The 15518-nt window shown below is 46.6% G+C and overlaps 1 protein-coding gene across 7 annotated transcripts in view; it reads left to right on the top strand.

Moving 5' to 3' along the window:
• The window catches only part of MGAT5 (alpha-1,6-mannosylglycoprotein 6-beta-N-acetylglucosaminyltransferase), a 368150-nt gene that overhangs the window by 37334 nt on the left and 315298 nt on the right, over positions 1–15518 (top strand). The gene's annotated exons all lie outside the window — the stretch shown is intronic.

The raw sequence follows: 15518 nt of genomic DNA, 5'->3' as shown, positions 1-15518 counted from the left end.
GGCCTGTGCTGCTCTCTGACTGTGATGAATGAATACTGCTAACCCAGTCGGGCTTGTCAGCTCCTGCCCTGGGCCCACAGTCGGTGTATGTACGACCTTGTGTTTATCTCTGCAGACAGAGACCTTTCCGAACACATTTCTAGGTCGTAGGTCAGCCATGGAGGAGGTGCAGGGGATACAGAGTTTAATGGTTCTCAAACTGTAGCGGGCATCAGGAACACCTGGAGGGCTTGTTAACATGATTGTTGGCCCGTCCCCAGAATTTGATTCTGTAGGCCTGGGCTGGGGCCTGGGAATTTGCGTCTCTTACAAGCTCCCAGGTGAGGCTGCTGGTTTGGGGACCCCACTTTGAGAACCACTGAGAGAGGTGTACAGATAGCAAAGCAACCAGCCATCACAGTGCTCAGAGACCTGCTGGCTCATGGAATGCCGCCAAGGAAATAAAGGCTGGGAGAAGAGTGAACCGGGCGGCTTGCTGTGGGCCACGCAGGTGGGGCTGTCCCGGTTCCTGTCCCACTTCTGTGTGTAGTTGTGGGTGAGGTCGTTAACGACTTCACGGTGGGAGAATCTCTTCTACCTGCTTCTTTTGCTGCTGAATTGGTAGAATCTAGGGGCTAGAAAGGTTGGAGGTACAGGATCCCGCAGGAGAGGAATGTTTTCAAGGAGCTCATTGTAATCATGTTGTGAAGGCCCCAGAGCGGGGATCCCGGTGGTTTGATGGAAGGTGGATTCAGGACAATCGTTGACGGCAGCTGCTTCTCCTGCCCGTTCCTCTATAGGAAAGCTCCTGGTAGAGAACTCTTTAGTGGGCCCCCTTGCTGACCGAGAGCCACAGGGAGCTCTTAGGTTTACCTAGTGGCCCTAGGCAGGTGGGCATCACCCAGAGGCCTGATCCCCTCTTTCCCATCACAGCCGCCACGATACTTTCATGGATCTCAGGAGCTTTTCATGGCCCCTGGAGGCTCCTCATCCCTCCATGACAGGGAGGGAGACGGTGTTGCTGGACCGTGACCTTTGGAGTCAGACGCCCCCAGGTTTGCTGTTGCTTCCGGTAGCATGCCTTTGGGTAACTTGCTTCTGCTTGGGTTTTCCTGTCCTGTAAGACAGGGATGATGGTATCCAGGGGAGCTTATGGTGTAGGGGTCAAGTTGAAAAGTCAAACAGTGGCATCAAATTGAAAAGCCTTGCTAGCGTTCAACTGTTGTGACCCCCAGCAAGTGATTGGATCTTATTAAGCCTCAGCCTCCTCGTTTATCATATGGCGATTAGAATGGTACTCACCTCGTAGGGGTCTTGGGAAGATAGAATATTTGTGACAACCGGTGGATTCCAAATAAAGTCTGTAGTTTCGTTAATGGTGTTGTGCTGATGTTAATTTCCTGGTTTTGACAAATGTATCATGGTTGTGTAAGAGGTTAGCATTCAGGAAGCTGGGTGAACAGATACAGGGACTCTGTACTATCTTTGCCACTTTTCAGTAAATTGAAAGTTATTCCAAAATGAAAAGTATATTTTTTAAAAACGTTGGTGAAGTAGTTATGGTGCTTGAGATTTAGTAAGCCCTCAGTACATGGTGGCGGTTACCATTACTACTAAGACAACTACAGTTACTACTTCTGATACCTTGCAGCGTCATGGTAACTCATGTGTGTGTCTAGCTGACCACTCTACAAATGGTATGTTAGTTTCCTATTGCTTCTGTAACGAGTCGATACAAAATTGGTGGCTTAACACAGATTTGTTCTGGAGATCAGAAGTCCAAAAGAGGTCTCACTGGGCTAAAATCAAGATGTCGGCAGGATTGCATTATTTCTGGATGCTGTAAGGGAGACTCTGTTTCCTGGACTTTTCCAGTTTCTAGAGGCGGCCGTGTGTTCCTTGGCTCACGGGGCTCCCTCCCCTCTGTCTTCAAAGCAAGTGATCACATCACTGTGGCTTCTGATTCTGGGATTCCATGTTTCTCTGACTGACATTCCTGCTGCTCGGTTATAAGAACCCTTCTGATTACCTTGGGTCCACCTGGATAATCCAGGATAATCTTCCCAGCTCAAGATTATTAACTTAATCAGATCAGCCAAGGCCCTTTTGCCACGTAAAGCAACATTCCCAGGTTCTGGGAGTTGGGACAAGGACATCTTTGGAGGCCATTATTTTGCCCACCGCAAGTGCTAAGGTATCTTCCTTCTCCTTTTCTCACCTGCCTGTGTTCCCCTTCCCCTCTACAGCCTGTAGGTGGAAGGAACCTGTTGTCTGATTTCCTTGGGTGGAGCTTATGCCCACGGGGCAGAGAGAGGGCAGCTCTCAGCTATTTCCCTTGCAGGGCTGAGCTCCACGTGGGTGGCTGCTGAGGGTTCAGCCTGTGGCTTGGGGTCTAGCACATGTGTGTGATGTGCAGCTGGGTGCCATGTTGCTGAGTGGTAATGGACTTTGATTCTTCAGTTGTGGGCTTGGTACTTCGGGCACCAAAATGGTGACCCCAGCTCTCTCTCGGTTAGCAAAGTGTGCTGACGTGCTCACTGTTGAGTGTGAAGGCTGATTACATCTGACCCCTTATGAACACTCTCTGTGGGTCATAGATGATCCTGGATGCCATACTCCCTTAGTTCTTTGTTCAAGGCCTTATTTCCGCCCCTTCTCTTCCTCTTTACCTGCCCCTCTCTGTCTAAATCTGGACTGCCGAGCACGGCAGCCACTGGCCACGTGTGGCTTTTGAGCACTTGAAGTGCAGCTAACCTGAATTGAGACATGCTGTCAATACACGCTGACATTTGGAGACTTAGTGTGAAGAAAAGAATGTAAAAGACTTCGTTAATGGTATTGAAATGCCGATTACATGTTTTACAGTAATATTTTGGATATATTGGGTTAAACTACATTACTGAAATTAATTTCACCTGTTTCTTTGGGTTTTTTTTTGGGCTGTGCTGCGCAGCACGCGGGATCTTAGTTCCCCGACCAGGGATCCAACCCCCGCCCCCTGCAGTGGAAGCGCAGAGTCTTAACCACTGGACCGCCAGGGAAGTCCCACACCTGTTTCTTCTTAATGTGGTTACTAGACCATTTAAGATGATATATGTGGCTTGCATTGTTTTTCTTTTGGAGAGTGCTGGTCTAAATCCTACTCATCATCTGTGAGTTTGTGTGTATGAGCGTGTGTATGTGAGTGTGTGTGTGTGTGTGTGTGTGTGAAGGGTCTGTTTATTCCTGTCACTGTGATATGTAAAAGGCTTCCCCAGGATTTCTCTTTCTCTCTTTCCCTCCCTTGTCTGCGTTTGTCTTTTTCTCTCTCCCCTCCTTTTGCAACTAGCTTGCTGAATGAATCTCTGGGAATGTTAAATCCTTTGAAGCACGATGAGGTCGCTCAGTAGGGAAGGCAGTGCGTGCTTTACCCCAGCCCATACAGCTGGGAAGTTCATCACTGTCTCCATCTCCCCACCTTACTCTTTACGCCTGAGAAGTTTTCAGATTGTTTGGGTTTATTTTTTTATTTTTAATAAAGTTATTTTATTTTATTATTTATTTTTGGCCACATTGGGTCTTCGTTGTGGTACGTGGGCTTCTCATTGCGGTGGCTTCTCTTGTTGCAGAGCACGGGCGCTAGGCGCGCAGGCTTCGGTAGTTGTGGCTCGCGGGCTCTAGAGCGCATGCTCAGTAGCTGTGGCGCACGGGCTTAATTGCTCCGAGGCATGTGGGATCTTCCCGGACCAGGGCTCGAACCCGTATCACCTGCATTGGCAGGCGGATTCTTAACCACTGCGCCACCAGGGAAGCCCGTCTCTGGTTTTATCTCTGTTGGGGATGGTGGCACATCTTTTTAACAGCCCCCGAGGGGAGTCTAAAATCCCTTTCCCAACTCTGCCTTGAAAACTGCCGCTCTGGGGAAGGGGGGTGGTCCAGGGGTTCCTAAGTGGCATCAGAGTCACCTGGGGAGTGAAATGCAGATTCCTGAGCTCTGCACGCTGGTGTTGCCAGGAATGAGGCTGGGTGTACACCAAACAAGTCAGTGGACTCGTTGGCCTGACTTGGGTGACAGTGCAGCCTGGCCTGCAGCGTAAGTCTCAATATTCATGTCTGCAAAGTGCCGTCTGGCTTGCCCGAGCCTCTTGGGAGAGATGCTGATGAGGCGGTGGGTACAGCTGGGGGTGGATGCAACTGGTCCTCCCTGCTCCCCTCTCCCAGCACACAGCAGCTGATGATGGTGAGTTGGGCTTATTAAGAGGTCATCCTTTCCTCCAATGAAGAGGCAGTGAGAGAACGGATGGTGGAGAGTGGCTGGAAGGTACGTGGCCCGTCCAGAGGTTACAAGGGAGAGCTGTGTGGCTAGTTGGGTCCGCATCATGGCACCACCGCCTGTCAGCTGTGTGACTCGGTGCCTGTTATTTTAACTCTCTGAGCCCCCGTTCCTTCATCTGCAAACAGGGGGTGGTTGTAAAAAGTCACCGGTCCTGGAGCTTGTGGCTGGTTGCGGAGCGGTGGGTAATGCTGGCCGCCTCTGCTGTGTTATCTGATACCTTCGGGTGATTGAAGAGTTTAACCACGTCTGCCAGCCCCCGGGGCAGGTTTGGGCGAGGGGAAACCTGAGGGACACCTGGAGGAGGTAGTGGAGCTGAGGAAGGTCGAGGTGGAGAGCTGCTTGGAGGATTCGCGGATGGTCGGTGAGTCTGCAGTTCTTTAGGGACGCGCAGGCCCTTGTGAAGCACGGCTCCCTCGCCCTGGAGGCCGCCAGGCCTCGCCCCCCCCCCCCCCCCCCCGCGTCTGCATGCCGCCAAGCCTGCCCCCGCCTGTGTCGGGGAGAATGCCTGTCCTTGGACCAGCTGACTGAGCGGGCCTGGGGTAAGAGCCTGTGAGCCTGAGCGAGCCCGGGGCATCGAGGGGTCGGCTGGGCTGGACTGAGCTGAGCTGGGTGCTCTGGGAAGGAAAGGAAGTCCTCTTTCAGCTCTGGAGATGACGACCATCGCAGGGAAGACGCATATTTCTGGTGGGAACCTGCTTAACCCAGTAACTCCTGTAACCCCTGAATGCTGCCTCCTTGCCCTTCCTCTCCCCTCCGGCCCTGGGGGGATCGGAGCTTGGGCCTCCTGGGCCCCCGGCCTGGAGCTAGGGGGAGGCAGCCGTCAGGACCCTCAGGGCCCCCAGGGCCCCGTGGAAGGGGAGAGGGGACGCACCAGGCCTCTGTAATGCTCCAACGCCCACTCTTGAGTTTCCGGAAACTTGCAAATTGATCTGAAAGAGTGGAGTTTCTTTTTCTTTCCAATGAGAGTGTGATCCTGGCTGGGGACTTCCTTTCTGGGGTTGCAAGGGTTTCAGCCACTTGTTTGAATATTCAGACTTGTGGGTTTTTCTCTCCCCTAGCGCTTGGGGTTCTTGTTTGGTTAGAATGATTTCAGTCATAGGTTTGTTTTGGAAAAGTAGCTAATTGTCCTAGTGTATTTTCCTTTCAGGAATGGCCTCGCCTAGTGTTAAGTGTCAGTCTGAGTAGATGTGAATATTTGGAGATGGGGACTTGATGGAAGTGAGAACGCACGTGATTTGCCTTAAGGCAGTGGGTCTCCTTGCAGCACCGGGTGGAATTTTCTGGCATTCACTGTGTGAGGACTCTGGCTGATGACCCCGGGGGTGGGGGTTGGCAGCTGAAATTTTTGTTTCCGAGTTTGTGCGCACAGCGCGCGGTGAGGCCAAACAAACCGAATCGTGGTTGTCTGGAGGGGAGAAATGTGGACTGCAGAGCCCAGCAAGGAGAACGGGACAGCTGGTGCTCAAGGACCCGAACCCCCCGATGGTTTTGGGGGAAGAGTTTGTATGGGCACAGTTTGGGCTGAGGGCTTCTTCTGATCGCTTGTAGCAGGGGGAACGGGGTGGTGTTCAGGTATCTCCGTCATCAGCCATCTGGTTCCAGCCGGTCTGGGGTCCACGTGCTTTTGCTCAGCCTGAAGTTACCTTCCTCCACCTGGGTGGGGGGCCCTGGTTCCTGTAGACGAACTCAGAGATTCGGATCAAATTATTACGCACATCCCCCCGGAGGAACCAGAACCGGGCCCCATCCTGCACTATTGTTTGACCGCCTTTCCTTTGTTTCCTGTATTCCCTCACTCCCTAATTAGTAACTGTTTGACTCAGAACTCAGAAAAGGTCTGGGAGGCCGAAGCCTTTTTCCTGCAAACAAGAAACGGGGCACACGGCAAGGCTTTTGTGCCCAAGAGCACCCCACAGGGTCCTGCTCTGTTTCAGAATGGCCGGGGCCTGGTTTATGGACTTAAACAATGTGACTGGAAGGGGGTGACAGTGATGGGGGAGGATACAGAGGTGTTTTTTTTCCTTTTCAGTTATGTTTTGACTGAATTAAAATCATATTTAATAAACGGCACAGAGTGAATTGCTGACTAGGTACGGGGAACTTCAGGTACATTCCCTTGTATAATTCTTAGACTAGCCCTTTAAGGTTGATTGCTAACCCCAGTTTACAGATGAAGATACTAAAGCTGAGTGGTGAAATAATTTCCCCAAGTTTCCACAGCTGGGATCTGAACTGAGTTGGGATTTGAACGCAGGTTTCTTTTGTTCCCATGACGGTGTTATTTCTACTATGCTCCACGTCCCCTTAAGGAGATTTACTAATAACGGCAGAAAGAGAGAGGGTAAAGGTAACCCTTGAATGGCTGCTGTGTGCTAGGCCCTATGCTAAGTGCTTTACCTTTGTCTCCAGGCCACATTGCCTGGGGTCAGGGAGCGTGGGTGGGGGATTGGTACTCTTATGACCTTGGTTTCACAAAAGACAATACTGAGGCTTAGAGGTGTTAAGTGCCTTTCCTGATAAATGGTGGAGCTGGAATCACAAGGCGGAGTCTGGAGCCTCCATGGGCTCGCAGTGAGCAAACTGGATGTGGAAGGGGTCTTCATGGTCTGAGAACCCACTGTCGAAATAATGAACTTACCAGCATGGATAGCAGCTGTTTTCAGTGGATTAGCAAATACTTGCAGAGCGTTGCTTCTGTGTAAGAGTCTGGCTCTGAAACGCTATTCAGAGATACGGGGAAGTGTAGGACGTCCCCTGTTCTTGAGGAGATGACTGGTTATTAGTGTTACCACACCCAAAAGGGGATGGGCATTTCAGGCCTGGGAAGGTTTCCCAGAGCAGATGTTGTCGGTGTTACGGAGGGTAAGTTGGATGTATTGGGGGCAGGGAAGACCTGAAGACAAGAGGGAGAAAAAGTAGACAAGCTGGCTTGAGCAGAGCCATCCATCCTAATTCAGGAGAGCCTCAAGGCCAGGGTTGTTTTTTTTTTTTTTAAATAGGGAGCATTTTCTTTTTTTTCAAATTTTATTTATTTATTTATTTTATTTATGGCTGTGTTGGGTCTTCGTTTCTGTGCGAGGGCTTTCTCTAGTTGTGGCAAGCGGGGGCCACTCTTCATCGCGGTGCGCGGGCCTCTCACTACCGCGGCCTCTCTTGTTGCGGAGCACAGGCTCCAGACGCGCAGGCTCAGCAATTGTGGCTCACGGGCCTAGTCGCTCCGCGGCATGTGGGATCTTCCCAGACCAGGGCTCGAACCCGTGTCCCCTGCCTTGGCAGGCAGATTCTCAACCACTGCGCCACCAGGGAAGCCCAAGGCCAGGGTTTTTGATCTTAGAGATGGTGGCACCTGACCCACCTTATTGATGTGGAGAGGCCTGGCCTGGGGGTTGCTTCCCAAGGCTCACCTGGCAGGTGGTCAGGAAAGGATTGGGAGGTGGAGGGATGAGGCTAGAGAAAGGTTCCCCAGGTTACAAAGCTGTTGTGAGCTACTGGGCAGGAAAGGGTTAATGCTGGACCTCTCCTTAGAGTTAGTGATTCCATTGGCTGTGGTCCTTAAGCAAAGGTGAGTAATGCCGAGAAGAGAGGCAGAAGTTGGCCTTACTCGTGTGATGGAGTTGGGAGTTCAGAGATGACTTTCATAGGCTCTGAGAGGAACATGTTAGTTTACCATTACCTTCCCCCAACCGAGGATGAATTGATTTGCATTTTTATTCGAAAACTCTCCTCCTCGATTTCTTGTCTTAGCTTTACAAAGTTCCCATCCATTGCTGTGGTCAGAGAGACCCAGGTCTGACCTGTATGCTGATTTGAGTCTGGGACTCTCAAGGGGCTACTGTAATTACCTAAAGGAGTTGGCAGTGGAGGTGGCATTCAGTTGTCGGTCTACCACTTTATAGACCAATATTGGCAGCCATGAAGTCTGGCTTATCTTGGCCGTGGAGTTCAATCTTAGGGGCCTGGTGCATAGACAGCAGTGGGGAGGGAGGAAGGAGAAAGCAGTGAAGAATGGAGAGAGAGAGAGAAGAAATGCCTCGTGTAGGGCACTTGCAGGTTGGAACAATCGAAGGTCAGATCAGTGACCTTGCCTCTTTATCGCTCTGTGTGTCCCACCCAGGGCTGTTCTAATCCAGCAGTAACCAACACTGTATTTTAGGATCCTCCCCCAAAGTGGAGCTATACCCAGAGTTTCTGAAGTTTTTTAATTCCTGGAAGTCTTTTAAGTAACTCCTTCCAGGTCAGGTGTCACTGAGGGGACTGAGGCTCTCTTTTCTAGCCTACTGTCAGGCTGTCATTGTCACCAAAAGCCTGTCTCATTGTTGATTCTCCAGCTTTTAATGAAGCAATTGAGAGTGATTGGTGGGAAATACCAATCTGATTGAAAGGTGATTTTCTTGCATTGATTTACTTAATAGTTAGAAACAAGAGACCAAACGCAGGGACCTTGTCTTGCCCAGGAGGAATAGCGGAGAGGGCTTTGTTGAGGAAGAGCCTGGGGATGCCCCTTTGTGGGTGGCCATGCGTGTGTCTGTGTGATTGTTCCTGGTGAATCCCGACCTGTGGTTCCATAGGGTGGTTATTCCCGAATGGGAGGCCTTATTACGATGATTGTTTCCTAGCACCTCTAGTTTCTGACACTTTGTGTTGTATGAGGTCGGTCTGCTTGCTTTATAAGTTTATCCAGTGACCTAACTTCTCAAGGAGTGTTATTCCTAAAAGATGACATCTGAAGACACGTAGGTATGGCCTCAGTTAGCCTAGTGAAGCCCTTAATTAGTTCTGTGAAGAGGTTGTGTCCTTCTGTACAGTGTCAGAAGGATTTCAGATGAAAAGATGCTGTCCTGAAGTATCTCTACCCCTGTGCTGTCCAGTAGAACTTTCTGCCACGATGGGGATGTTCTGTATCTCTGCTGTCCAACATGGTAGCCACTAGCCACATGAAGTTATGGAGTACTTGAAATGTGCCTAGTGTGTCTGAGGAACTGAGTTGTTAATTTCATTTACTTGTAACTTAAATAGCCACATGTAGCAAGTGGCTACTACTATATTGATGATGCTCTAGACAATGGCCAGAGATGACGGATGGCCGTGTTTAAAACTTAGATATAGGTCTTATTTGGGCAGGCTTGTTTGTGAGGGGAGATGTAAGGTACAGGGTACTCTAGTGGACGTTAGAAAGTCTAAGAGATAGCATAGAATTGTGGAATTTTATTTAGATGTTGGACTTCAAAAATCTAAAAAAATGATACAGATGAACTTAGTTACAAAACAGAAGCACTCACAGACTTAGAGAATGAACTTTTGGTTACCAGGGGGAAAGGGTGGGTGGGGGAGAGGGATAGACTGGGAGTTTGGGATTGACATGTACACACTGCTATGTATAAAATAGATAACCCACAAGGACCCACTGTATAGCACAGGGAACTCTGCTCAATATTCCGTAATAATCTAAATAGGAAAAGAACTTGAAAAAGAATGGATACTTGTATGGGTATAACTTGCTGTACACCTGTAACTAACACATCATTGTTAATCAGCTATACTCCAGTATAAAAGAAAAAATGTTGGACTTCAAAGAAGACTTGGGTCATTGGAGCTGGAGTAGGCAGGGAAGTTTCTTAGAGGAGAATGGCATGCCCGTAGCTTTCAGGTCTTCTGGAATAATTTCCACACAGCCGTAAACGTTCTCTTCACTCATGCGCCCAGGGAAGCAGTATGGTATGGAAGACTCCAGGCTTAGGAGCCTGACAGATCTGTGTGAAGATGGGGTTCACTTATGCAAGATATTTAGGTTTCTAAGCCTCCGTTTCTTGATCTGTAAAATGTGTGTGATAGGACCTCCAAGAGCTCTTGTTAGGTTGGATAACTTATATAGAGTTCCTAGTGTCTTGGCACATAGCAGGTTCTCAATGAATGTAGGTGGTGTTATTGGAAATAGGATTAGCATATATACACAAAGGTCCCTGACTATTGAAAAGTGCATGATGCGATTGAGTTTATACTCCTTTTCTTTATATCCTTTGATGAAGGAGATCTGTCTCTTCACACGTTGAGCTAGGAGTCCTGAGACTGTCACAGAGAGAGTGGGGGGAAGGCAAGAAGGCTGTGAAGAGGCTAAGTAATACACAGAGGGACCCTTGCAGAATTGAGAACTATAGTGTGATAAATAAATCCGTCGCTGCAGTCACTGGTAAGGGCACAAGTTTATCAGTGTGTCTTGAAATCTTCAGAGTTCCAACTTTCATTCTCCTCCCCTCCCAGAAGAGTATTAACTGGAGTTTACAGCTTAAACACTCTCTGGGGTTCTGGGCATTTATTTGCATGGCACCTTGGACACCTCCTGGAGATGATTCCATTGTCATTTCCTTATCTGGGTTCTCTGTTTACTTCAACACTTGAGGTTGATTTAGTATCTTACAAGAACCAAACATTGTCTTGCAGACATCATTAATCTTGCCTTTCTTACCCGGCCTAAGTGTGAAATTAATCAAAAAGGAAAGGGAAATTAATAATATGTTGGTAGTCACAATTCATCAGGAGACCTCACAGCAGGTATGAAATTAACTTCGAATTAATACACACTTCAACAAATTAAAGGTATAGGGAAGGGTTATTTATTATTTAGGAAATGCCCCTTAATGCTTCCCGCTTTGATAATTAGATGATGGGTGGTGTCTGGTGATAAGACCCATTCAGTTTTGTGAGGTCGCCTTGGGACCCATGGAAAGCAGCAAATCAACGTTCTTTTTTCATGTTTCACTTAGATAAATGAGACCAAGCCAGATGGTTAATACATACTTGTTTCCTGTCAGTTGAAAAGGTTTGCCCAAACACTTGCAGTTTTGATCTCTATTTACAATAAACTAAATTTGATCCCGGGTTCTGTGTTTCCTTGTTATGACATGCAGTAGGATCAGTTTCAAAGGATACATTATTATGCACACATTGTGGAAAAGAATGGAGCGTTATAATTATAACTCTCTGCTACAGCTTTTGACGAGGTTGATAAAGGACAGGCTTTTGTTACTGAATTGTTCCTATAATTACATCAGAACTAACAGGCATCAGTCACCTTCCATTAGGGGTGGGAGAGAAGGAACCTTACTTATTTAAGTGATCACATAAGGTGCCGAATGAATCATCCTCAGCCTCATCGTGAGGAATTAAAAATAGAAAGGAGCAGTTGACATCATCCTATAGCAGGTTTTTAAGGAACAGAAAAATGCCAGATAGTTTTTTAAGGAAAAGAGCTGCCTGAAGTGATGTCCCAGGCCACATGTGAATAGCCTATTGGCAGCAGTTCTCAGACTTGAGACTACATCCCAGACTCCTGGGGGGCTTGTTCAGATAGATGGCCGGACCCCAGCCGAGTTTCTGATTCGGTAGGTGTGCGGTGGGGTCTGAGATTTTCGCATTCCCAACTTCCCCAGGTGCTGCTGCTGCTGCTTCCGGGGCTGTACGTCGAGAGCCATTAGGCTAGGGGAGAGAAACAGGTGTAACTCGGATGGTTCCAAAACCAGAATTTTAAGATTAATTCCCTGGTGGCTGTTAAAAATAATTTTGATGAAAATACTGAGTTTTGTTTGGGGTTATGTGCCAGTTTTGTAAAGGGGATCTGCTCTTTGTGATGTTGTCAATGAATGTTAAAAATAGTTGCAAACCTTGGTAAGTGGTCTCCTGGCCCGTGTCTTGGTAAAAATCTTGGGTAAACTTGTTCGGCTACAAGTATTCTCTCTGTAATCCAAGTTAGTGATGAATTCGGAAGTCGCAAGGAATGCAATTATTTTTTCTTATTTGTAAATCGAGCACTTTACCTAGGGACCACCTGTAGAATGGTCACGGTCACGTTAAGTAAGGGTATTGCAGGGCCCAAGGCACTAAATCATTGTTAATTGTCACACCTGCCTGACAAAATAGCTGTTAGCAAAATCAAAATGTAATGCATCGGGCACTACCAGGCTGTGGTTCCAGGCTTCTGACCGGTTCTAGAACTGCCCTTTTATTATCCTATTAGTTTATTATCCTCTTATAAGAGCAACAGCCACAGTAATAATAATTGCTAACATTTGTAGAGGGTTCGCTGCCTCTCTGATGAGGCAGCCGTGCTTTTTGGGCGCAATAGTTTGTGAATCCCCCCCATCCTTTCTGACTGAGGCGCTGTGGTTATCTCTCCTTCAGACACAAGGAGGCAGAGGCGTGGAGAGGCACTGGGTTTGTGAGGTTGGGCCTCTGCCTTTGAGTCCGGGCAGTGTGAGCCATGTGAGGCAAATTTAGATTGGAGTCTGTTTTGGGAAGCTCTCAGTGGAGCCTTGATGAAAGACCTCACCGAAATGGAAAGATGCTAGCAAGTTTGAAATGTGATGAAACCAAACGTATCAGGTCAAAATTGTAGAAGTCCTGATGTCAAGGACCACTCTAGATCTTTGTAACTGGGCAAAATTGTGCTGTGCGGTAAATTTAGCCTCTCTGCCCAACCTAAGGTGAAAGCCATATGAAGCCACTCTTGTAATAATGGGCCTTTTTTTCTCTGTGACTGTCTGATGTTCCTTAAGGAAGATTGAATGACTTAAATCTTATAATGATAGGGAACTATACTCAATATTTTGTAATAACCTATAAGGGAAGAGAATCTGAAGAAGAAAATATATATATATATAATATATATAGAAATATATATTAAATTGAATCGTGCTGTACACCTGAAACTAACACGATATTGTAAAATCAATTATACTTCAATTAAAAAAATAAAAATAAAAAGAATTAAAGGAAAAATTTAAAAAACGCTTATAACGATGGTCATGATTTGTTTCTAATGTGTAAGCATTCAGTGGTCTTATCGTTGGAAATCTTTTTTCTAGGCATGAAGATATTTTAAGCAGAGCCATAAACTCCCTTCAACTATTTGCTCACATGAATCAATGTAGGGACAGCTTTGGTGTTCACAGTGAGCCACCTTTGCTTAGGCTGTGGAAAGAAGAGAGGGAAAGCCTGCTTTGAGTTGTATCCCCGGTCACATAAAGATTCTGAGATTCTCTATTTGGAGAGACATTGTCCATAGGGAATAAGAGGATGGAACAGTTGAGTGTAAAATTGAAAAGGGATCAACCCAACAGATGACGGTGCTGAAGGGCATTAGGGACAAAGAGGTGTGAGACCCACCAGTCTGGAATTGACCTCCATTATCCTGTGTCATCAGATGCAGAGTAGGTGCTGCAGAGGTGGTCCTTGAACAAGCTGCGTTTATCATGGCTCACCTTTAGAGATGCTTTGAATGGGGAAGGGGCGATAGGCAAGATACTCAGGTGCAGATTTCTGATAGAATGCCGCTCTAGAGGGCAGAGCTCATCAAGTAGATTATTTTGTTTGTGGGTCATTTATAATATATTTTATCCGAAATATAAAATGAAAGGGGTATAGGTTGGTTGAAAATGGGATTCCAGTTTTTCCTAGCTACTCTCTATCTCCAATGATTGCTACCTTATTCTTTCTAGATTGAATTGCATTCCCATGATCTCTACAAGTGCTTTCACAAGTTTAGGTATAATTAAGGGAGGAAAATCAAAGCATAAGCCCAGGAAGAGATTGAGGGAGCCTATTAATACCTAGAAAAGATACTTTGGGTAAAATCTTGATGAAAGCCGTGGAGTGGTGCTGGTTTTGAAAATTAGGAAGGAGAAAGGACTTCCTTCAACATTTTCTTTATCTATAGACGCAGCTAGAAATGGCTATAAACTTTAATCTTATATACTTGGCTCTGCAGGAAATGCTATTTAAGATTAGTTGAACATTAAAGCTTTGCTGAGGATAAAAGGGAATGGCCTTTGGGTTTCTTGGTGACCACGAATTTTGCTAATGTATAGAGCCAAGCATAATGCAGTAGTTTTCGTATGACTCAGGGAATAGCTTGTCTGATTCTTAAAGTGAAGTCGAGATTGAGTTCTTAACTAGTATGAGTATTATTAAAGAAAATCCAGATTTGAAGGCGTTGGGGGAGGTAAAGGGTAATGAACTTTTCTCTTCCTTTTGGCACATCATGAACATTTTGACTTATGAATCATACCAATCTCACTACTGGTACGATTCATTAAGTCACCATGGCCTGTGCACTTGATCGCAGTATTCAAAGGCAAATTGCCATGTAATATACCAAATTAGGTGTTTATGAAAACATACAGAAAAGAGTTAAGGCGCTGAAAGTAAGTTGATATTATTTCGGTCGGAGGCACATGGGTGTTCATTTTGTTAGCTGATACTGCTTACATGAGAATGTGTTTTTGATGTTGACCAAGATGCTTAGGACTGTTTTCTTGAAATGTATCTTGGTGCTGCTTACAGGAGTTAGTAGCTTTTTCTGTATCATGATAACCCATTCCTTCACCTCAAAGCTATCTCAGAATGAAGCTGGTACAAAAGGGGCCCCGTGGTCACCAGCATTGATTCAGTTCCTTCCAGCCTTCTACCCTTCCTTAGCAAGCATTTCAGGCCAGACTGTTTCATGGAGATGGTGGATTTGGAATGACAGCAGGTTGAATCTGCTCTTGTATGTTGCCCCAGTGCACCAACCCTCTGCTTTGTTCAGAGACTGTTGACACAGACAAAAATGTTAGTGCTGTGAAGGGTAGTTATATGCTGCAGACCATATAAAGAGAGAATCATCTTTGTATTAAAAAAACAAAACTCTTTTCAGACATTTTCCAGCAGAATATGGTACATGTTCTTCCATGAGGGTCTTAAGTAAAAAGTAGACCAGTTGGCTAGTCTTAGAAGACTTCTGGGCAGTTAGCTTGAAGATGGGTCTGTTGAGCATGGTCTTTATTCTTTTTCTCTCCCTCTCCTTCCCTCCCTCTCCCTCCTTCCCTCCCTCTCTCTCCTTCCCTCCCTCTCTATTGAGCTCTCCCTCTCCTTCCCTCCCTCTCTCTCCTTCCCTCCCTCTCTATTGAGCTCTCTTTCAGTGTTATAATTCTCTGCTGATAAATTCCACGAATATCAGAAACACACTGTATGTATCCGTTAAAGGACATGTTTTCCCCTTTTTGTTTTTCTGTAAAGGAGTTTTATAGAGGGAAAATATTAGTGATATCAGAAGCACATAGTAGGTATATTTCTAAAATGGCTTTTTACTGCTTTTCTGGTTTTATTCAAGGTGAAGCAGGTACAAGTAACGTGTTATATTTAAATGAACAGGCTTGCAATTCAACTGGCTTTATCTCGTATTGCAGACTCC

The sequence above is a fragment of the Balaenoptera borealis genome (genome assembly GCF_965194805.1).
Source record: "Balaenoptera borealis genome assembly, chromosome: 6".
NCBI classification, from domain to species: domain Eukaryota; kingdom Metazoa; phylum Chordata; class Mammalia; order Artiodactyla; family Balaenopteridae; genus Balaenoptera; species Balaenoptera borealis.
Note: the sequence above shows the minus strand (reverse complement) of the source record. Positions and strands in the feature narration are given on the sequence as shown.